General features: G+C 39.5%; 1 pseudogene; it reads right to left on the bottom strand.

The window, feature by feature from the left end:
- Positions 1-616: 616 nt before the first annotated feature.
- LOC120524480 lies at positions 617-3,782 on the bottom strand (annotated as a pseudogene).
- Between the last annotated feature and the right edge of the window lie 21,076 nt (positions 3,783-24,858).

Below are 24,858 nucleotides of genomic sequence, written 5' to 3'. Positions count from 1 at the left end.
TATCAAAATATTTACACTGCAATGTGTATTAAGAGTGAAAACTGCATTTTAAAGAAAGTTAAATATATTCTTTCTTTTGTACCATACTTCTCTTGTCTTAATAACTCCACTGTAGTTACAAGGAAGCGATATGTACAGGTTTATGTATGAGCTGCAATACTAAAAAAGAACAGTCCCAGAGAACATGTGCCGCTGTTGGATACGGCAACAAAATGCCAGTTATTATCAGTCTACCACCTACAAGCACCAAGGCTCTCCCTGGCCACCCTAGAATATGTAAAATGTAAAAAGGGCCAAAGCCTCTACTATGAGGTTCCTCTGAAGATTGCAATGTTCAGTTCATTAAACAAAGTATTTTGCCTGCTTTGCAATGCAGTGGCTTGTTAGTGTTCTTTATAAATGAGGGGGCTTCTAACACACTCTAACAAGATTTCGTTATTCTTTCAATTGTTGCTGTCTTATATATTACATGTTATGAGGCTTTTAAAACAACTACTGTTAAAATACTGTATTTGACTTAGAGGATCTTTGGATGCGCTTGGGACACATCATCAGTGATGTTTCCTGAGATCATCGGGTGTTTTGGGTCTCACAACATCAGACACCCTCTCTCAGGTGACCCAGCTGGGGTTGATCACGCCCCAACTTGTGTCCCAGCAGCACTGGCCCACTTTGCGGACCTCTTGATCCAAATCCACCTCGAGGCTCTTTCTGCGGCTTCTGTGATGGACTTAATGGCTCTCCTCTTTGCAGCTCCTGTGATTCCAAGCCTGGCAAAGATCTTACACAGGGATCGAGCGGCAAAGCCTCTGCACCCTACTTCTATGGGCTCACAGCAAGCTTTCCAGCCCTTCCTTCGGCAGTCCTCAATGAGCTCCTGGTACTTGAGCCGCTTACGCTCAATTGCCTCTTCCATGCTGTCCTCCCATGGGACTGTCAGTTCCAACAAAAGGACTTGCTTGGACGATGCAGATGTTAAAACTATATCGGGTCTCAATGAGGTTGATGTTACAAATTCCGGGAACTTGAGCTGCCTGCCCAGGTCAACCAGCAGCTCCCAGTCCGCTGAAGATGAAAGGAGGCTGGTTGATTTTTGCTTTGCTTGCGCCTGCTCACCAGCCCTTATGAAGGCAATTCTTCTCTGGCTGCAAACATATTTGTTGTTGGCCACTGCATGTGAAATGGTCTCTGCTATACACTTTAAGACTTGATCGTGTCGCCAACGGTATCGGCCCTCTCCAAGGGCAGATGGGCAGCTACTCAGAATATGCTCCAGGGATCCTCGTCCAGGACAGAGTGGACACGTTGGAACTTCACTCTTGCCCCAAACATGCAGGTTCGTTGGGCTGGGGAGCACGTCATAAACAGCTTGGACCAGGAACTTAATACGCTGTGGCTCTGCCTTCCAGATGTCGTTCCAGGTGATCTTCCTCTCCAGTGCTCCTTCCCACCTCGTCCATGCCCCTTGCTGCCGCATGCTCACCGCCCTGCTGGTCCTCACCTCCTCAACACCTGCTCGGACTTCCTCTAGGACCAATCTTCGTCTCACCTTGCCCTGAGCCTTGTTGTACTGTGGCTTTGGGATTGCTCCCAGTTCTGCTCGCCCCGTTGCCACTGTGCCCACAAATGCCTTGTGTCTCAGCCGAGACTCTGCCAACTCCAGTCCCTCTTGTGCTCTCCACTTCCTTCCTGTTCGCACTTCAATACCTGCTGCTGTTACTCTAGAATCTCCAGAGCCTTGGTAGACTAGGGCCTCTCTTATACGAGAAACCCTAAACTCCTCCTCCAGGCTGCTGATAGGAAGCTGAAGCTTATTACTCCTGCCATATAGTGCTACACTCGTTAGACTGCGAGGCAGGCCAAGCCATCTTCGAAGATGACAGCTGATCTTCCTCTCCAGGGCCTCTACTGTAGACATTCGACACTTCGTACCCCAACAGCGGCCAAAGAATCCGTGGCAAGATGCCATGCTGGTATATCCATGCCTTAAATCTGCCAGGTAAACCAGACTTATCTACTGCCGACAACCAAGCTTCCAGCTTCTTGATCGTTGTCTGGACTGACGCAGTATCTCTGAGGCTACAGTCAAAAACCTTACCTAGGCTAGTGACTGGTTTCTCATTAATTGATGGTATTGTTACGCCATCCACTGAGAAGCGAAACTTGTCCACCACTTTCCCTCTCTTCAGTACCATAGACCTGGATTTTGTTGGCTTGAAACTCATCCTAGCCCAAGAAATGAGCTTAACCAGGCCCTAAAGAATCCACCTGCACCCAGGCACTGAGGTAGTGGTGACTGTCAAGTCATCCATAAAGGCTCTGATCGATGGCTGCCGGAACCCAGACTTGGACAGGGGGCCTCTGCACTCCGTTTCAGCAGCCTTGACCAACATATTCATTGCGAGAGCAAAAAGGATCACAGAAACTGTACAGCCAGTAATTATCCCTTTCTCGAGCCGATGCCAGTTTGATGTAATGCTCCCTGAAGTAACTCTCAGCCTGAAGTTACTGTAATAATCCAGAATGAGACCCTTGATCTTACAGGGTACATGGTGCCGATCTAGAGTCATCTCAACCAGCTTGTGAGGGATTGACCCATATGCATTGGCAAGGTCCAGCCAAAGCACAGCTAAATCTCCATTTCCCTCACGTGCTTCCCTTATCAATTGTGTGACGACTTCAGTATGCTCCAGGCACCCTGCCACTCCAGGAATGCCGCCCTTTTGTACCGATGTGTCAATATAACCATTCTTCAGTAGGAAGTCTGTCATCCATCTAGCTAAAATGCTAAAGAAGATTTTACCCTCCACACTGAGGAGTGAGATGGATCGGAAGTGCTCCAGTGTTGTTGAATTCTCCTCCTTAGGGATCCAGACGCCCTCAGCCTCCCTCCACTGTTCTGCAATGATCCCTCTTCGCTAAATCACTCTGAGAATCTTCCAAAGGATTCGAAGGAGTCCTGGGCATCGCTTGTACACCTTATATGGTACTTGACTGGGACCTGGAGCAGAACTCGCTCTGGCTGCTGTTACCACCTCTTGAACTTCTTGCCAGGTGGGTTCTGAAGTATTGAACTCAACTATTGGTGCTGGTACCTTCAAGAGGGCTGTCTGTGGCCCTAACTCTTGCTCTCTGTCTGGATCACTCAAGGTGTTATGCAAGAAGTGATCTACCTCTTCCTTAGGGCAATCCAAACGTCCACTGCGCTTCTCTCCCAGCAGTTTTTTTGTAAAACCAAAGGGGTCAGCTACAAATGAGGTTTGCTTCCTGGCTCTTTCAACTCTCTGCCTCCTATGCCATTCTGCTCTACGCATCGTCATGAGCTTCTTCCTAATAATCTTCCGAAGCTCACTGAGAGGTGGCTTCTCCTCCTCAGCTGCTTTCCTGAACTGCTTCGTCAGAATCCGCAGCTCTTTCCGGAGTTGATGGATCTTATCTGACCTGCGGTTCCTGGTATAGGTACGTTTACTCAACTTAGGCTCCTCTACGCCGAACCTCTCAGTCGCGAAACTTGTGATGATTGTGGTCAGATTACGAAGTCGTCCTTCCACATCACCCTTTGCTGTTACATTGATGATTCTAGATGTATCCTCATCAAACTGGTGCCACAGCTTGTGTTGCTTTGCTAGAGGCCACTTGATATGTAGGACTACTCTGCCTGGACCTGGAGTGTTTGGCACTTGGAGGTTCTGGGCTCTGTGGGGTTTCTCCAAACCGGGCTCCTCCTGCGTCTCACCAGGCGACGATCCTGTGCGCTGTGCTGTAATCTCCTGTGTCAGCATAGCAGAATTTGCACATTATTTTATATTTTTGTCTGTCTTATTACAACATTTCTAAAAAATAAATAATTTATTATGTTCAAACAGTTACTCAGTACTTGAGTAGTCTTTTCACCAAATACTTTTTTACTCTTACTTGAGTAATGTTATTTTGAAGTAACGCTACTCTTATTTGAGTACAATTTTTGGCTACTCTACCCACCTCTGGTCGCGGGTTCGAGTCTGGCCTCTTCCCAGAATTTACATTTTGGGTAATCAGCTGCTCCTATTGTTACTACTATACAATAAAAACATATATTTGATTTTAGTCTGTAACAGCCGGTGTAAATTTATGGTACTAGTAATGTTTAGCATTTTTTGCTTTTCAATTTTATTCTCTCAGTTACATTCACGCTCCCAACGACACTGCTGTTTTCAAATAAAAACATATGATAACAGAAGTGAACTCAGATGAGGATGAGGGTTCTGCATTAGAGAAAGAGAACAGAAGCCCTCCTTGCAAGAAACATCCAGTCACACATAAGAACAATGCAGCTGTACCAGGCATAAAAGTGAAAGATGGCACTGTTTGGATGCAGGTGGATACAGGGTCCACTGCCTCCATTGTCCATCCGTATATTTTGGATGTAGAAGTCCTCTGTACAGCCACTTCTAATAGATTGAGATGACCCCCATGTTAGGGGCAGTGTAAGTAGACATTTGCATTGCTGAGAAGCAATGGGTCTCATTCATGAAAATTAACGAACAAATTTGTGGGTAAAAGGTGATTTAATTGAAGTCTTATGCCACATTCACAAACCATGAGTAAAACCCTGATTATTTCTTAATACAATGCGTAGGTTCCTAAATACCAATTAATCATAAATTGTCAGCCCATTACCATACTCCACACCCATCAAAATGGCAGATCTTACTATATAAAGATATGCTGTCATATATGCCCGGGAGCTGCAAAAATGTCAAAAGCAAAAAAGAGAGGAAAAAAAAAAACTTAAGCTGAGATCAAGTTACTTTTAACAGAAGTTAACAAAAGAAAAGTAACATTCTCTAACATGAGTAGTGGTGTCACTACTTGGTGGTCAGGCAAAAGAATTGCTTGGAAAGAGTTGATGAATGCAGTTAATTCAGTGTCTTCTGTAGAGCTGTTCAAAAAATAAAACAGAAATGGTTTGATTTGAAATTAGATACAAAGAAACACATACCTGCCTCCCTCCACTGTTCTGCAATGATCCCTCTTCGCTAAATCACTCTGAGAATCTTCCAAAGGATTCGAAGGAGTCCTGGGCAGCGCTTGTATACCTTATATGGTACTTGACTGGGACCTGGAGCAGAACTCGCTCTGGCTGCTGTTACCACCTCTTGAACTTCTTGCCAGGTGGGTTCTAAAGTATTGAACTCAACTATTGGTGCTGGTACCTTCAAGAGGGCTGTCTGTGGCCCTAACTCTTGCTCTCTGTCTGGATCACTCAAGGTGTTATGCAAGAAGTGATCTACCTCTTCCTTAGGGCAATCCAAACGTCCACTGCGCTTCTCTCCCAGCAGTTTTTTTGTAAAACCAAAGGGGTCAGCTACAAATGAGGTTTGCTTCCTGGCTCTTTCAACTCTCCGCCTCCTATGCCATTCTGCTCTAAGCATCGTCATGAGCTTCTGCCTAATAATCTTCCGAAGCTCACTGAGAGGTGGCTTCTCCTCCTCAGCTGCTTTCCTGAACTGCTTCGTCAGAATCCGCAGCTCTTTCCGGAGTTGATGGATCTTATCTGACCTGCGGTTCCTGGTATAGGTACGTTTACTCAACTTAGGCTCCTCTACGCCGAACCTCTCAGTCGCGAAACTTGTGATGATTGTGGTCAGATTACGAAGTCGTCCTTCCACATCACCCTTTGCTGTTACATTGATGATTCTAGATGTATCCTCATCAAACTGGTGCCACAGCTTGTGTTGCTTTGCTAGAGGCCACTTGATATGTAGGACTACTCTGCCTGGACCTGGAGTGTTTGGCGCTTAGAGGTTCTGGGCTCTGTGGGGTTTCTCCAAACCGGGCTCCTCCTGCGTCTCACCAGTCGACGATCCTGTGCGCTGTGCTGTAATCTCCTGTGTCAGGCATTTCATCCGAGCTTGATGACTTTTTAGGCCCCTATCATTCTTGCAGACCTTTCCGCAGATGCATCTACTTATCATGGTCAATAGTCCATTTCCTGAGGTCATTACCAAAAGGTCCATCCTATTGGGGTGCTCATCCTCCCCCCCTCTCGGGCACCCCTGGGGGTATTTCTCCGTGGGTTGCTCTGTAGCTTATTTGGGTACTTCCTTGCGGAAGTTGCAGGTTGGGCTGCTACCCCTTCCTGCCCCGGGTGCCGTCTTTCCGTGCTGTCACCGACTCTCCAGTTGTCACCAAACTATACTCGGTTGTCACCCAGCCTATTCCTGGGAGTCACTGGACAAGCCAGTTAAACAGTACTTAGATACATCTTTGGATGCAGTAGTGGATGAATAGTCTCTGTCATTTGACATCTAACTTGACCGGAATAGTGCATGCTTGAAACGTTCACAGCTTCAAAATTGAGTAAACACATGCATTTGGGGGACAGTGGTTATTTTATGACAAAATACTTTTTTCATGTTATAGTACTAACGTCAAATTTTTGACATGAAGTGTAAAATGTGTGAAGACTGAAGTCCCAATATGAAATACACACTTTCACAAAAGCTACACATATAACAAAAGAAGTACACTTTTATTAAAAAGACAACCAAAGAAAAAGAAATTGGGTTAGGGTGCAACACTGACAAGATTGCTTGGATGGTACAATGGTAAGCATTGCTAACTTAAAATCAAGAGATTGAGGGGCAGAGGTGGGTAGTAATGAGTTACATTTACTCCATTACATTTACTTGACTAACTAAAATTGCACTTCTAAAAGTAGTTTTACTGCACCATACTTTTTACTTTTACATGAGTACATTTGTGAAGAAGAAACGCTACTCTTACTCTGCTACATTGGGCAACACTCAACTTGTTACTTTTTCCATTTACACATTACACTATTTTTGCCAGAGAGAAGTCAGCAGTGGATCTACTGCATGACTATTTCACCAGTCAGACGTAGCAACAATAATCACATGACTCCATTTCACCAATCAGATGTGGTCATGCAGTCACACTTCCTGCGTCTGCAGCCTGTGAGAGACTTTTTAGTCATGTGGGGCTCCTGTTCACTGCTAAACGGTCACAGCTTCACTGCAAGAACCTTGAGAGCCAACTCCTGCCGAAACCTAAACATCACTTCACTGAGTGAAGAACTAGCACGTTTTAACCAAACATGCACAGACAGTCATGGTAAAGTGAGATTTCTTGTACGTGCACAAGCTGCCTTGTGTTCTAATGTTATTTTCTATCAGCTGTGCTATTTGGAGGGCAAGTGTGTGACGATGCCGGTCCCCCTACAGACTCCCCACATGGGAGTCTGCTGAACCCACACCGTTGAGAGTTATAACCGAGATGAGCTGACATATGAGGATAATTCACTGATGAGGCCAGAGGATGGTGGAAAAAATGCTCAAGTGCTTTTGTTAAAAAACAGTCAAAATAAAAGTAAAATAAAGAAAAGTGTCAATGGTGCCATGTTCTAAAAAACAGTACATATATAAATCCATAAAAATCATTGTGAAAAGTAAGGATAAAAAAATCAATAAATAAATCCATTAAAAATCTGAGATTAAAATGCAGACTAACTCCTCCTGATCTCAGCCCACCTCCTTCTTATTCTCCTGGCTCACCCATTGCTCGCGTAGCTGGCGGAGACTCAGCAGCCACGAGCTCCTTTTAGCCGACCTAACGTCTTGGCTGCCTCCAGGCATCACGGCCAGACCGTCCGAGGTCGGCTCTCCTCCCTTCTTCCTTCGTGCTCACGTTGTCGCACCTCGGAAGCCTTGGGAGTGCACTGACTTGCACGCCACACTCCACCCGAATGTTTAGTGGGGCGAACTAGCCCCTAGAGCGCCATAGCTAACACTTTTTCATGGGGCCCTAGCTCACACTGCTTCCTCTCTCCAGGTGGCCAGATCGTCGTTCCAAAGCCTGCCTTTCATGTCTTTTCTTTGATTCCCCCTTCTTTTTTTTTTTTTTGTGCCGACCCATATATATACACTCCCGTCTCCGTGAGCCTTAATCACATGCCACAGGAAGGCAATGAAGGAATGTGACTCGCTCGAACTACCTTATTGTCTCCCCGCAGTCGTACAATTGCGCCCATGGAGAGTGACACTGCTTTATGGATTTGAAACTGGCCTTTTTTTTTTGAAGCCACGGACCCACTACACTACAAAGTGAATATACAGTTTTATACTTTCAGTGTACAGTATATCTTGTCACTGTAAGTAGTTTGCACTGTTCAAACATACATGTTACCTACTGTAGGTATTGGCTTCAAAAGCTTTATTGTGAAAAACTGAGATTTGGAACTTTGTTATTTCTTTATTTTGTAAAAATGTTATTTCTTTTTACTCATTTTTTACTTTTATTATTTGGAAATAGCAGAATTTGCACATTATTTTATATTTTTGTCTGTCTTATTACAACATTTCTAAAAAATAAATAATTTATTATGTTCAAACAGTTACTCAGTACTTGAGTAGTCTTTTCACCAAATACTTTTTTACTCTTACTTGAGTAATGTTATTTTGAAGTAACGCTACTCTTATTTGAGTACAATTTTTGGCTACTCTACCCACCTCTGGTCGCGGGTTCGAGTCTGGCCTCTTCCCAGAATTTACATTTTGGGTAATCAGCTGCTCCTATTGTTACTACTATACAATAAAAACATATATTTGATTTTAGTCTGTAACAGCCGGTGTAAATTTATGGTACTAGTAATGTTTAGCATTTTTTGCTTTTCAATTTTATTCTCTCAGTTACATTCACGCTCCCAACGACACTGCTGTTTTCAAATAAAAACATATGATAACAGAAGTGAACTCAAATGAGGATGAGGGTTCTGCATTAGAGAAAGAGAACAGAAGCCCTCCTTGCAAGAAACATCCAGTCACACATAAGAACGATGCAGCTATACCAGGCAGAAATGTGAAAGATGGCACTGTTTGGATGCAGGTGGATACAGGGTCCACTGCCTCCATTGTCCATCCGTATATTTTGGATGTAGAAGTCCTCTGTACAGCCACTTCTAATAGATTGAGATGACCCCCATGTTAGGGGCAGTGTAAGTAGACATTTGCATTGCTGAGAAGCAATGGGTCTCATTCATGAAAATTAACGAACAAATTTGTGGGTAAAAGGTGATTTAATTGAAGTCTTATGCCACATTCACAAACCATGAGTAAAACCCTGATTATTTCTTAATACAATGTGTAGGTTCCTAAATACCAATCAATCATAAATTGTCAGCCCATTACCATACTCCACACCCATCAAAATGCCAGATTTTACTATATAAAGATATGCTGTCATATATGCCCAGGAGCTGCAAAAATGTCAAAAGCAAAAAAGAGAGGAAAAAAAAAACTTAAGCTGAGATCAAGTTACTTTTAACAGAAGTTAACAAAAGAAAAGTAATATTCTCTAACATGAGTAGTGGTGTCACTACTTGGTGGTCAGGCAAAAGAATTGCTTGGAAAGAGTTGATGAATGCAGTTAATTCAGTGTCTTCTGTAGAGCTGTTCAACAAATAAAACAGAAATGGTTTGATTTGAAATTAGATACAAAGAAACACATACCTGCTGTGGACGCGGCCCGGACACAGACAAGCAGACATGTTGTTAATCACCACCACACGTTTATTTACAACAACTATTATTTACAAAGTCCTAGTGCACATAAACCTCCACATAGTTCTGGCCACACAATGCCTTCTCTTCGGGCTGCCTCCACTCTCTCTCTCGCCTTGTTCTGCCTCCACCCCACTCCAGCCTCGAATGAAGGGAGACAGCCCCTTTTATTTCATCCCGGATGGGCTCCAGGTGTTTCCCGGCACTCCTCCCTGGACACGCACTAGTGTGGCGGAATTGCCGGCTGTTCTCCCAGAAGTTCTCCGGGTGTCCCTGCTCCTCTTCCCCCCAGCACTTCCTGGTGTGGTAGAAGTGCTGAGGTCCAGGGTCCCCAAGGCATTGGGGTGCCCTCTGGCGGTGACCACGGGTCCCTACAGGGTTGGCCTTCCAAGCCCTCTACCCGTGGCCCCCAAAGCAACCAGGCTGGCGGCCCCCACGTGATCCAGGGCGGGCGTAGACCCTCTTCCGGTCCCTCATGGCGTCCCGGCTGGGTCATTGCCCCTGGCATCCCTGACACTGCTCACCCAAAAAGGACTCCACAACGAGAGGGTGTCCTGGCCCTCCGCAGTTCTCTGTTTCAGATGAGCGCATTGCATCCATTATTGGAGAGGCATCTTTAATTGGTATTATTCTTGAAGGAGACAGCAACATGTCTCAGACTATCGAGAAGTCATCAATGTGAATTGTATGTGACTTGTTTCATTCTGTAATAATGATGAGCTGAAACATTCATTTATTCATTATTGTATTTATTATTAAGATGAAGGGGGAATTCTGTTTGCCATGCAGAGACTTCATGCGAGACGCCCAACACTCCACACATCAGGAACCTGCATGTCAGAGCAGCAGGAAGATAAGCAGTCCAGTTCTCACAGATGAAATTATCGCGAATCAAAAGCAACTAAACCAACCAGTCGAAGGAATGTACTCTCTTCTGAAAGACATACAAACCAGTTTGAATAAAATAAGCAATAGTCTTAAAGTGTTACAAAATGGAGTCAAATGCTAAGCAATTTACTGAATACTCAATTAATTTGTGCTTTCAGCATTTTTAATTCAATAAGACATCTTTACCTCAGGGTCTTTTTTTTTATTTGGTAACATTGCTGCTGCACTGGGGTTTTCATCAGCTTGCTCTTCAAGCATTGGCTGTAGGTCAGGTTCATTCGATATATTAGACAGCGGGCATTCCTCCTTCATTGTTGTGTTGTGTAAAACATAGCAGGTTAATATTATTTTGCACACCTTTTCAGGTGAATATAAAAGAGTCCCCTCCTTTGTATCCAAGCACAGCCATTGTGCCATCAAAATTCCATTTGTACGCTCGATAACAGCCCTTGCTGTTGCATGTGCATTATTATAAGCCCATTTTTGTGGCATCTGTTGGTTGTCATAAGTCATGTCTTTAATGGGTTTGCACTGTCCCCTATGTATATAAGCAGTTAGCCTATTTATACCTCTCAAATAAATACAATTTAATCTATAGGAGAAACTTTTAATATTACTGAGAAGCCAGCCGTCTTGTAAGGCTCCTTGCTCCACACATGTGTCAACTCAACTGTACTGGCATACTGCTGGACCATTGGGCAACAATGCAGAGCACCATACACTCTGCATCACATATAAGCTGCACTTTGATAGAATGGAAGTGTTTTCTTTTTATATATAGCAAAACCTTCACTGGATGGAGCTTAGATACATAAACGTGTGCAGAGTCTATTGCACCAATGACCCTGGGTAGGTTGGCCAGCTCTAAAAATCCTCTGCTGATTTCCACTTGCCTTTCCCCACCATATGAGAACTGGATACAATCCTGCATTAGTGTTAATATGCCATTAAGTACTCCATGCAGTGTGCAGCTGATAGATGACTGCAATCTCCCGCTTAAATGTTCCTGTAGCCAAAAGGACTTGCAAATGTACAGATATGATGCAGCTTTTTGCATTTGTTCTTTTCAGAACAGGATCTACAGTATAGTAGTGCATAAATGCTCCAGAATGGGTCTGGGTAGTCTAACATGACTAATCAACCATTCATCACTCTCTGTCAACATATCAGCGCCGTCCCAGAATCTGCACTCTGTCCTGTGTCCCTGTGTGCCCTGGCAGTGCAAGATCAGCCATTGTTATGCTCAACAGATCAGGTTCATATTGATTGTCTTTTTATGCTACTGGCAAAACTGCAGAATTGTAAAGATAGATAGATAGATAGATAGATAGATAGATAGATAGATAGATAGATAGATAGATAGATAGATAGATACTTTACTAATCCCCAAGGGGAAATTCACATACTCCAGCAGCAGCATACTGATAAAAACAATATTAATTAAAGAGCAATAAAAAAAAAAAGCAGTGCAAGTTAAAAATGCAACATGGAGAGTGCAAGGCAGGTATAACAGTCTATAATCTTGTGTAGTGTTAACGTTTACCCATGGGTGGAATTAAAGAGTCGCATAGTGTGGGGGAAGAACGATCTCCTCGGTCTGTCAGTGGAGCAGGACAGTGACAGCAGTCTGTTGCTGAAGCTGCTCCTCTGTCCGGAGATGATACTGTTTAGTGGATGCAGTGGATATATTTCATGTTCTTTTTTAATGACTTCCCAACTGCAGCTGTTCTTATATATTGAAAGTGTATACTCATTAAATCTTTCCGTATTTTAAAAAAAAGAAGCCCAACCCTCTCTTATGACTTATCGTATAATTGATCTTTTACTTTTTTTAAATTTTGTGTGAAACTGAGCTGTCCTAAAACAGCCATTATCATTGCTTAACACGTCTGTCGTCTTATAAGTAAAGCATTTTAATTCCAGTGTTACCTTCATATACAATAACTTCTTTTCAATCTGGAAAATGTAATTAACGCAAAAATATCAACTCATTTGATCAACGATTTCCACTTCATGTGCTGATGATCGCTAAATTAACAGAAAGCAACTGTTCTTTAGTAGGCATGTTGGGGTAAATGTCATAGCAGAGTTTCTGTCTCATAGGTTTCTCTTTTTATTTCAGGATACAGAAACAGAGGAAAAACAAATTAACAAAAGTTGGCAACATCATTGTCAATAAAGATGATATTGTCATAGTCAACTATAATCAAAATGGTAACTGCCCAATGCATTTTGCACTCCCGTTTAGCCTTATCTATATACTACATATTGATGAAACAAAAAGGTAAAGTACACTTTTAAGGTGAGGTGCAGGTGCACTGCAAGGACGCAATCACAAAATAACAAACTCCTGCAGCAGTACGTGTGCAGTAATTGTCCTTGATGATCCAAAGGTAGAGTTTCATTCTTTGGTGATTTCAGAACTTTCTGGCAACATGTCAGATCTCAGTTCATAGATATTTTAGATTTTTTAATCTTGGTTTTCAGGATTTTCATCATTATTGTTGTTTTGTTTTCACTTTTTCAGGTGTTCTACTTCTTTAAACTGCTGTTTACTAATGAGTCTGCTAATGGGTCTGATACTGAAGGAGCTGCAACCTCTTATTTAAAAAATGTAAGAGTATATGCAATAAAAAATGAAAAGAATTTAAATGACCGTGTATTTTTTATGGCTTCACTCAAATTGTGACACTGAATTTATGGCAATAGTATCTAAAGCAATAAACGTATGTTGAATGTGTTTTCAATAACAAAAAAATCTTTCTGAGTTATTCAATATTGTTATTTTTCTGGGGAAGGGGACAAAGTGGTGGTGGTTTTTCTTTCTGGATACACCGGTAATGTATGAGTGTGTTTTATGTGTTTTAACCATCTTTAATTTATTTTTAATGTGTTGTTTTTTTAAGCATGTTTTCTCTTATAAATTTTAGAAGAACAGTTCCCATCTTCATTCCTCAGGGTCCCCTGTGTTGCAGGTTTTCGTCCTAAACAGTTTTATAATTCCTATACCCTCTAAATCAGTGTTTCCCAAACTCGGTCCTGGGGACCCCCGGTGGCTGCAGGTTTTTGTTCCAACTAGATTCCTCATCAGTGACAACACCTGATAGCACAGATCTCATTTAATTAGCTGGGATTTTGTTTTCTCTTATTCTACATTCAGAAAAGCACAGCACTGTAATTTTTTACATTTATAAGACATTTAGAAATATTTCTGTTTTATCTGTAAATTTGAATACTTAACTCACTTTTGTTGATTTTATTATATTTCGCCCTTTGTCTGTGCAGTTTTTCCCTTCGTTGTATCTTATTAATGACAATTAAAAATGAGCAGAGCTGACACCCAGTTAAACAACACACTGAATAATCAAAGGCTGTAACTACTTTAGCATCAGACCCACTAATTAGTAAATAATGCATTAATGAAACAATTAGAACACCTGAAAAGTAGAATGAAAATCAAAAAAAAATACATTATTCCTATATAACTGCTTGGAACATTTATATATATATATATATATATATATATATATATATATATATATATATATATATATATATATATATATATATATATATATATATATAAACTTAGATTTCTAATTTCTAGTTTTATATTATTCCCAAAACACAGAACTTGGTAAATAACACATCACTTAATTAGCCCAGGAGTTCAATTAAAAACAGAAGCTGGTGGGAACAAAAACCTGCAGCCACAGGGGGTCCCCAGGACCGAGTTTGGGAACCATTGCTCTAAATGTTTTAGTGTTTTCCTTACAGTATGTGCAAGTGCCTATAACATAATAGTGGTTGTTTTTCCTATAAAATAATTTGACAAAAAAACACCTTTTTCATTTTTGTTGCTGTTTTAACTTCATCTCTTTGTTCTGTCAGGGTTTCTTTGCCTGTGTTTTGTGTACATTTGTTATTTGTATTTTGTTTAAACATGCATATTTTATCATATAGATATTTACTTTTTTGTCTTGTAAATTTTGCTTTTTTTTGGCAGCATTTGGTGTATTTTTTATTATTACTAGGAACTAGTTGACTATAAGATATTGAAGGTTAAAATAACAGAATACTATAGCACAGTCCGTCTTGAGAGGCGCTGCTATTTCTCTAGAACTATAAATAACAATGCTCGTAATCCCAGAGTCTTATTCCCAGGTAACTCAATGGAATGCCTCCAGAATACTTCCAGTGAAACTTGTGAGGCTATTGCTGTATTTTTCAATCAAAAAATTAATCATATTAGAAATAATATATTATATCTCCCCAACACTGCGCATCCTTTTAAGCCCCAGCACTCCATTATAAACAAATTAAATTCTTTCACCAGGATAGATTTACCTGATTTATATAAAATAATTTCTCAACTGAGACCCTCCACCTGTGTCCTTGACCCAATACCAACAAGTTTTTTTAAAGAAGTATCCGACATGCTAATTGATAGTATTCTTGACATAGTAAACTCGTCATTATATACAGGGGTCTTCCCAGACTGTCTTAAGACTGCTGTAGTTAACCCCCTACTCAAGAAAAATAATCTTGACTCCTCTGCTTTTGAAAATTTCAGACCAAATTCTAACCTGCCTTTCTTAAGTAAAATTCTAGAGAAGTCAGTCATTATGCAGTTAAATAAACACCTACATAAACATGCTATTCTTGATAAGTTTCAGTCGGGTTTTAGAACAAATCACAGCACAGAAACTGCACTCGGTAAAGTAGTAGACTTGTGGGTAATGCAGAGGCCGTTTATCTTTTCTAATCCTCTTAGATCTGAGTGCTGCATTTGACACCATTGATCACAACATTCTTAAAAATCGCCTTAGTCAATGGGTGGGCCTCTCTGGCAGTGTCTTAAATTGGTTTGAATCCTACCTGGCAGATGGAAAATTCTTTGTTAGTTTTGATAATTATACTTCAAAGACACATGATATTCTATATGGTGTTCAACAAGGCTCTATCCTGGGCCCGCTGCTCTTTTCGGTCTCCATTCTTCCATTAGGTCAGATTATCTCGGGTCATAACGTGAGCTACCACAGCTATGCTGATGACACGCAGCTGTATTTATGAAAAGCACCTGAAGACCCTGACTCTGTTGATTCACTGACACAATGTCTTACTTGTGTTTCTGAATGGATGAGTAGTAATTTTCTTAAGCAAAATAAAGAAAAAACTGAAATTTTATTGTATGGCATTAATAGATATAATGAGGTTATTAGAAATAAACTTGATGCATTAGGATTAAATGTCAAGACGAAGGTAAAGAATTTAGTGGTAACTATTGACTCTGACCTGAATTTTTTCACTTAAGAAAGTTAGACCTCTCATATCACTGAAAGATGCTGAGAAATGAGTTCATGCTTTTGTTTTCAGTCGACTAGATTACTGTAACACACTCCTCTCAGAACTACCCAAAGAAGACATCAATCGATTGCAATTAGTGCAGAATGCAGCTGCTAGAATCCTAACTAGGAAAAGAAAATCCGAGCACATTTCTCCAGTTTTGATGTCACTACACTGGTTACCTGTGTCATTCAGAACTGACTTTAAAATACTTCTAATGGTTTACAAAGCCTTAAATAACCTTGCTCCATCTAATATTTCGGAATGTCTCACGTAAATTCCAAATCATAACCTTATATCTTCAAATGAGTGTCTGCTTAAATTCCAAGAGCTAAACTTAAAACTGCTGTTATGCACTTAAAATCTGGAATAGCCTGCCAATAGGAATTTGCCAGGCTAATGCATTGGAGCACTTTAAAAAAACTGCTAGAAACAATATACTTTAACATGGCTTTCTCATAACTTCATTTTAGTTTAATCCTGATGCTGTGTATATTCAATTAATTATCATTACTATTCATGATGTTTGCTCCAAAATCCATACTAACTCCTACTCTCTCTTCTGTTCTTTTTCTGGTTTTCTGTGGTGGCTATCTGCGCCACCACCACCTAATTAAAGCACCGTGATGTCCCTACATTGATGGAATAAAAGCCAGAAGTCCATCATCCATTTTCATCATCAAGTCCTTCCATGAGAACCCTGAATATAATGAGGACTGATCATTTATGTTAGGTAGAATGCCTAGAGGGGGCTGGGTGGTCTCATGGCCTCAAACATTTTATTTTTTCTCCAGCTGTCTGGAGTTTTTTTTTTGTTTTTTCTGTCCTCCCTGGCCATCAGACCTTACTTTTATTCTGTTAATTAGTGTTCTCTTATTTTAATTCTTACTTTGTCTTTTTTTCTCTTTCTTCATCATGTAAAGCACTTTGAGCTACATTATTTGTATGAAAATGTGCTATATAAATAAATGTTGTTGTTGTTGTAGGCAGACACCAATTTATAGCCACATATAGTAAGATGAACAAAGAAAACCTCTACTATAAGGTGTTTACCTTACATCCTAATTTTTCTGCTCTAGTGCTAGAGAATGCTAGGGAATTACAGAAGGTGATTTGTTTTTGATATTATGTATTACTACATTTATCTAGGTATTCAAACAGCATAGTCCTGTGCCTCTTGAAGTGTTTTGATCTTTTGTACCAACTGACTTATATAAATCAATTTTCCACTTTCTAACACTTTTTTAAATGTTTAAAATAAATAATGAATGAGTTCTTCCAGTTTACCAGTTTTAACAGTTCACATGCTGTTCATTTAATAAAAAAATTAAGTATAAATGTGTTTTCTACTTTTTAGTGTTTGATCATACTTTTTTTCCTCTTCCACATTTCTTCACATCATTACATGTTATAATCCAAATAAATATGACTTGAAACTAAGTGAGAAGGCACAAATTCACAGGTTTCCAGTCACATATTTTGGTCATTTTGAGATTTTGGCTAACTCATTAGCATTATATTACTAATATATTAAACATATTAAAGAAGAAAACATAAATAACTTGTTGCTTACAGTGGCAATCAAAAGAATTTAAAATCTAAGAACCAATATCAAACATAAGATTTTACAATGCATACAAACTGGGAGTACAAGAAAGGAGAGCTGAACAATGTGAGTGAGTAAGCTAAATCCTCAGCACTGAACTGCAGCCTCTCAGGTCTTATATAGAGCTGAGAGTAGTCCCTCAGCTGTAGTGTCAGAGTTCCCATTCCCCTTGGTTCAGCCTACAGAAGACAAAATTAATTGAACTAACATAAGAAAGGCAAAATAAATAAACAATAAAATACTAATTGAAGTGAAAACCAGTACACATGAAAATAAATCAAACAAATTCAATAATGCAAAAGAAGTTTGCTAAAAAAAATAACAACAAAACAAACCGATAAACCAAAAAGAATATAAAACTAAGAACAGAACTCTATTCAAGCCAATACACGTTTTCTATGTTTTGCTTTTCTGAGACGCCATTTCTTGCCACTGGGCATACTATTTATTCCTTACTGGTCTTAGACAATACTGGAGGTCCTTGTTTGTACTGTTCCCAACTCTGTACTATTTTGTTGATTTGTCCATACTTGTTTCTTTTGAAGCACTGTGTGTTCAGTTTGAAATATGGCATTACATTTACATCTTGATTAAAAATTACAATTAGAGAAGAGACAAGTACAGTATAAACAGTCACCACTCACTTAGCTGCCATATAAAATATAATTGTTTATATGTTTAATGAAAGAAGAATGAAATTATATTTTTTAGCCATGAAAAAATGTTTCAAAAATCTTCATATAAAGTAATATTGTAATACTTGGGCATACTGTTGCTGGAGTTTATTTAATATACTGTTTACTGCCACAATGTTATATTAAAATAAAAATAAAAAAAATGTTTCCTTTTATTGTACCATTGTACCTTGAATGGAAATGTAGGTGTCAAAATACTGAGTAATCAGAAACATCATTCCACTGTAGGTAAAAATCATGAAACATATGAAGTTCAGACTTATTATATGCTCTTCACTAAACAGTGAGGGCTTCCTTTCCAATCTAGCAATCACCCTGACTAGTACACCTTGAATGGCAAATCTTACTCAAACTCTGGTTCCATGGTTGTGCCTGTGATATGAAACACCACAGCTTTAGCCTGACGTCTTTGAAGGAAAAGAAAGAAACTTTTTTCTGTTTTTGTATTGGTGTGTATAACAGTGAAACATTGCATTGACAGGTTGATGTATCAACATGATTTCTATTACATTCCCAAGATTTGTTTCTTCATGAGTTCTAGCATTTGTGATTGAATGCCAAATTGTATTATTTAGGAATTTTTTTGTGATCAAATTTTTATTGATAACAGAAAAAGGAATACAGCCAAGGAAAGCCAACAGAAATAATTCATTTTGAGCTATATAATGACAAACACAACACCCCCACCCCCACTGGTGCCCACGCACCCCACCCCATCTGAGACTGCTATTTAGAAAAAAACACAAAAACAGAGTCAGTGAATAAAGTGGAACACACACTATGCGGGAGCGCAAGACAAAGACAATGGAGCAGTGTGAAGGATTGTAGAGCCATAAGAGTTCCAGATAGCAGGAGAGACAAGGGTAGAATATTTCCAGCGAGAGGCTAAAACTAATTTAGCTGAATTGGCAACAGTCATTAACAGCTTCCACTCGGAGAAAGAAAGACATAGTGAGGGAAGAGAAGAAAAGTCCAGGAAGAGAAAAACTTGAGGTGACAAAGGAATAAGGAAAGAAAGAATCGTGCAGCAGGATTCTGCTACATAGCACCAGAGAGCTGTAACCTGAGGGCATTCCCAGAAGTGCAGGGACTTTAAGAGGACAGAGCAGACATAGGGGATCTAATTCTAGTCCTATTAGATGGAACCTCCCGAGAGTAGGGTACAGTTTGTGAACAAATTTAAATTGTATGTGCTGGTGATTAGGATTGTAAGAACAATTTTTAATATTCTGAAATTAGAAGTCATGCAAAATGACACATTTTATTGGCTAACTAAAAAGATTACAATATGTATGCTTTCGAGGCAGCTCAGGCCGCTTATTGAGGCCAGATATATTAGAGAAAGTGGAATTCCCTGTGTTTTGAAGTTGCCCATAAGCACTGTGACTTTAAAGTCCTTCATACATTGTCCATGGCTATTGAAGTGAGCTCCTACAGGAACATTTCTGTTGCCATGCTTAATGTGGAACCTGTGTAAATTCATTCTTTGGCAGAGTGTTTGTCCAGTTTCTTCCACATATAGAGCAATGTTGGGACATTTCATACAGAGAATTAGGCAGACCACATTAGGTGATCTGCAGGAAAACAATCCCTTTATGTGATTCTCTTGTTGGCAGTGTGGTATAACTACACCATCTGTATCATAAATGTAAGCACATGTTTTATATCTTTTCTGTAGGCAGGGAGATGTACCATTATCTGTTGGTTCACCAGGGAGCTCCGCACAATTAGTTGCTGCAGGTTTGGTGGTTGTCTGTATGCCAGGAGGGGAGGTTCTGGAAATACATCTCTCAGCATTTCATCATCTTCTTCTATAATATGCTACCATGACTGTTTGTTTGTCTGTTTAGGATTTTAAATCGCCTGTAGCTTGCAAACCATTCACCTATTGACCTGAAATTTGGTACACATATACTACGTGACGTCTACTGTCTGCTTTCGGGGTGATGATTTTTATTTCTCTTGTGCCTGCATATGGGCGCCGTTCACATTCTCTACCTTCGCCATCACTTCCCCTACCTCTTCATATCTGAAATCATTCTTGAGGCAGATTGAAGACTTAAGTGCCAGCGAAAACATACTAACTAATTGCAACACAAACACTGACTTAATCAGTTTTAATGCGAAAAGATGCCACTAGGGTGAAGAAGAGAAGAGCGGCTCAGGAAGCAGTAAGCTCATCAACCTCTGAGCAAACGAATACTAAACGTACAGAGAAAGAGGATGAGAACTATAAGTTCATTGTATTCACTGCACATTATCGTGCAGTCCGCCGTTACTGGTTATATAAAATTAGCTGAAGTTCTTTTATAATTTTTTAAATTGCTTCATGGTGTGGGTCACAGGTGACAACAAGAGAGAAGTGGTTCTTGTTATTTAAGTTTTTATATTCCAGAAGGTTGTCTCTGGGTATGGCAGTAGTTCTTATTGGAGTGTCTGTTGTTTTGGGAGTATATACTTGTCTGATGAAATCTTTTCTAAACTCCTGCAGTTATCACAGTCTGTCAAGTCTGAGCAAATATTACTGTAATGTATTGCTTGGCTGAAAATGATGGAGTGCCTTATATGCTTGGGGTGGAAGCTGTCAATTCTCAGGTAGAGTGAATTTTATCAATTGAATAACTGCCACTTTGGCTAAATCATGTTGTTTTAGGTATGTTTCACTTGCCAATATGCCATCATCATGGGAGATGTTTGTGTAAAGTACCTCAACATCCATTGTGGCCAGTAAGGTTCCCTCAGGTAAGGGACCTATAGCAGACAGTTTTTTTAGGAAATCAGTGGTGTCTTGAATATAGCTGGTTGTATTGTGGGCGAGGGGTTTAAGGATGTGCTCCTCCCAGCCTGAAACATTTTCTTCAAGAGAACCAATTCCTGACTGTATAGGCCTTCCTGGGTTCCCTTCTTTGTGGATCTTAGGAAGCATGTAGAAATAACCCATTTTGAGGTTCTCAGGAATTAAACTGTTTACAGGATCCCTGATGTCAAGAGGAAAGCTACTTACTATCTTTTTTAGTTCCTTCTTGTAGAGATCTGTTGGGTCTTCCGGTAGTTTGTAATAATGCATAGTATTGGACAATTGCCTTTATGCCTCCTGTATATAGTCAGATGTGTTCATAACTAAGGCACCCCCTGCTGGTTTAATAATGATTTCTATTTTCCCTTAGTGAATGTATGGCTCTCTACTAATGCATAGTGACGTTTTGTATCTGATTTTGCTGTCTCTTTAGGATCAGAGTTTTTACTCTATGTCGGAAGCAGTCTATACAGTATATTTGTCTAAGGCAGAGTTTCAGACAGGTTCTGGTGTCCATGTAGATAGTAGTGGGGTTGTTGTAACAGTTTTTGTTAGTTCCTGTGTAATTCCGTTTTCTTTGTTTGTGGAAAAATTCTTCAAGTCTAAGTTTTCTGAATAATTCTTCCATATCACTGCAGAGTCTGATTTTGTCAATGGATTTTGCAGGACAGTATGAGAGTACCTTTGCAAGTACTGAAATCTTTGCTTCATTTGGTGTGTATGAGGAATGATTAGCAGTATAGGTCTGTTGCTCTTTGCTATTAAGTGTCCAGCTTTCTCCCACAGTCTATGCAGCTTTTTCTTTTTGTTGACATTAAGGAGTTTCTGGAGTCTTTTGTAATATACAGTAGATGTAGCTCCTTTATCATATCCTGTCTGTCATTTCAAAGGAACAGAATGAGGATCTGTGTGTTCTTCTTAATGTTACAGAAAATTTTGATTAGGTGGTTTCTTAGCCTTGCAGATGTCCTAGTACAAAGTTGCTCTGCAAACCGAGTATTATGGCAGTGTGTATGGTTGGATTCCTTATTGAGATGCCTTTCAGGATAAGATTTTCCTTTTCCAATACAGCATAGAAGATGGGGAAAGTTCTGTTAGCCAATTAGACATGGTTAGGAGAGTTTTAACGAAAGCTGTACGGAGAAGGGAATAGAGACCAGATATCAGTTTCTAATTATGAAAAAGGAATAAAGCAAATAAGTACAGGGGATGCACTGGAAGAGGGAAAGAGATGGAAACTTCACATATCCTGAGCACGGAACTCAGCTGCAGATTGAAAAAACAGGAAGTGGAAAGGATTAGATGGCTGGATTGAAGAGAAAGGAATGTATTCCCCATGTAATGTAATCCCCTGGAACAGATATCCCAGTCTGACACCAAGGGGAAGAGAAAATTGGACAGCCTCCATTATTTAGTAGTTTTATGAAATAACGGAGGCAGCCTGCATCACATCACACATTAACAAATGCATCTCTGTTAAGAGAGTGTGATTAGTGTGATGTCTGTGTAAAAAGTCAGTCCCACAAGACCTTTTTCAGGTGTTGACAAGGCTCTCACATTCCAAGAAGCTATATTTAAATTAGCCATGGTCTGAAATAAAGCAAACAGTAAAGGCAGAAAGGAAGAAAAACAGAAAAATGTGTCCCCAGTGGAGCGTGCATCCTTCATTCACCCACAAACTCAGAAAGCATGTCTTTGCAAAACCCACCATACCCCAAAACATTGATATAAAAAACCCATATCTCCATGCTCCAGATAACCACCATCTTAGCCAGTCAGCATGCTGATCATAAAACTTTAAACTAAGCACAGTGGATCCCAAAGCACTCACGGCCCCCACCTCCAAGCACTAGTGAAAGAAAATGCCCTCACTAAGACATCTGGAAGATGTATTACAAAGTCTAAAAAGTGAACACAAGTCTAACTCAACAGTGCAAAAGTTAATATGTACATGGCACTCGTTACCAAAGCCCCAAGCAGGTGCATGTACACATCCACCACCTCACATGTTCATTGCCCGTTTTGTGGCAGCCATTTTAGCTCTGAAATCCTGATAAAAATAAATTTAATGGCCTTCAAATGAGAGCTCCTGTAATTTTCTTGACTCTTGAATAGCTGTCAGGGGGTCTTGATATCTAATAAACTAGATTATAACAGCAGGAGGGCGAGATGTGTTATCCTGGGCACTATATATCCTGGGTGCCCTCTTTATAGCAGACTCAAAGGAAAACTTTTGGTCACAGCTGATGAAATAGAGCTAGCATATTGTTTCCTTCTATATCAATCCAAGTCTAAGGTTATTACAGCTCTGACAATGTTCTATCTTGGTGAGCTTTGCCGACAGCGACTACACTTCCTCATTGACGGCAGTTTTTTCCACAGTATAGCAATTAGTATAATGGAGGCAATGTCATTTTGAAGCACCAGGGAATCAGCCCTTAAAACATTCCTTATCAGCCCGGAGCTCAATATGATTCTGTTGGATGATACCCTGTAAAGAGTTCACCTGGTCCCCAACAAATTTTTTCAACTCCTCAACAAAGAAGACATGAAGGGGGAGGTGGCGTCCTCCTCTGCACTGCCTCCAGGTCGGTGTATCATTTTATTCAGACTGTTAGGGACAGAATGGGATCTTCTTTGCAAAGTAGCCATGATCAGATGCATAAAGGTAAGCTAAAACTTATTTGACGTTTTGAAAAAGTTTAGATGACAAGGGTAGTCAGTGGTGAGCAAAAAGTGGAAAAGATACGAGCAGATGCAGAATTAAGTGTCCTTCAGCAGCGTGTGTCACATGATCTTTCCCTTTTTTGGAATTTTAATGCATTGTTTCATTTTAATTATATTTTATTATAGATTATTGAGAGAACAAAACATATTAAAAACATTCAAAGTACAAATATTTAGAAAAATAATTTTCTGCATAACATATTATAAGATTGCATATACTCGTGTTTTTAATTGAGTATTATGACTAATATTATTTAAATATGTGAGTACATATTTTGCAAAATATATATATTATTTAATTCTATAAACTTAGTTTGAAAAGTCTTGTTAAAATATACTTTTATTCTATGACATTATACCTTGTTATTTAAGCAGGTTGCAATCAGATACTATTTAAAAAATTATAAAATAGGTGAAAGTTATTGAAAAATTAATCTGTCTTTTCTGTTTTTTTCACCACGACAATGGCCTTTACCTGCTTTCTCTTGCAGATACCTGCTAACATATCCCTTCAGATGCATGCTACCTTCATTGTATTTAATATTTTTATCAGTTAGTGATTTATATTTAACTAGAAAGTAATATTTTGTAATATTTTCAGAAAGAATAATTAAAACAAAACAATTACTGAATTGTTTCACATACCTGAAGTATTACAGAATTAATCTAAATGTGTACTTTTCTCAGAAATATTATATTTAATATTAATGTTATGTTAGACTATTAATGTTATTAAACAAATAATTAAACTCTCCAAGAGAAAACAACTAGCATTTTTTTTAGAATATGAATAAGTAGCTCTTCTTGAAAATTGCTTTTTCACATCTCAAACGGTCATCTACTTTATGTTACTTTTGAACAGGGGTGAATTTAGTAAGACTGATTATTTTGAATATTGTATTATATGATGTCCCTGATATTTTTAAATACACAATATTTCAAAAACAAACTGCCACACATTAGAAGAATCTGAAATTTATTTTTCTAATGATGACAATGCAACTTAAAACTATTAATTATATATGTTTAATTTTATTCCACTTGAAGCATACTTTTACTAAAATAAAGGTGAGGAAGCAGTAGCTCATAGTCCTGATTATAAAATCCCCACTAAGTTGCTGTTTATAAGAAGTCTGGACATTTTCTCTGTGACTCCAGTTTTCCTTTCACAAACAGGATGTGAGTATTAGGTTAAAAAGCTTCTCTATGAAAGTGATTGTGAGTTTGAATGAAGGTGTG

Source organism: Polypterus senegalus, chromosome 2 (genome assembly GCF_016835505.1).
Source record: "Polypterus senegalus isolate Bchr_013 chromosome 2, ASM1683550v1, whole genome shotgun sequence".
In the NCBI taxonomy this organism is placed as follows: Eukaryota; Metazoa; Chordata; class Cladistia; order Polypteriformes; family Polypteridae; genus Polypterus; species Polypterus senegalus.
The sequence above is the reverse complement of the archived record's forward strand: the minus strand, read 5'-3'. Positions and strand labels throughout refer to the sequence as shown.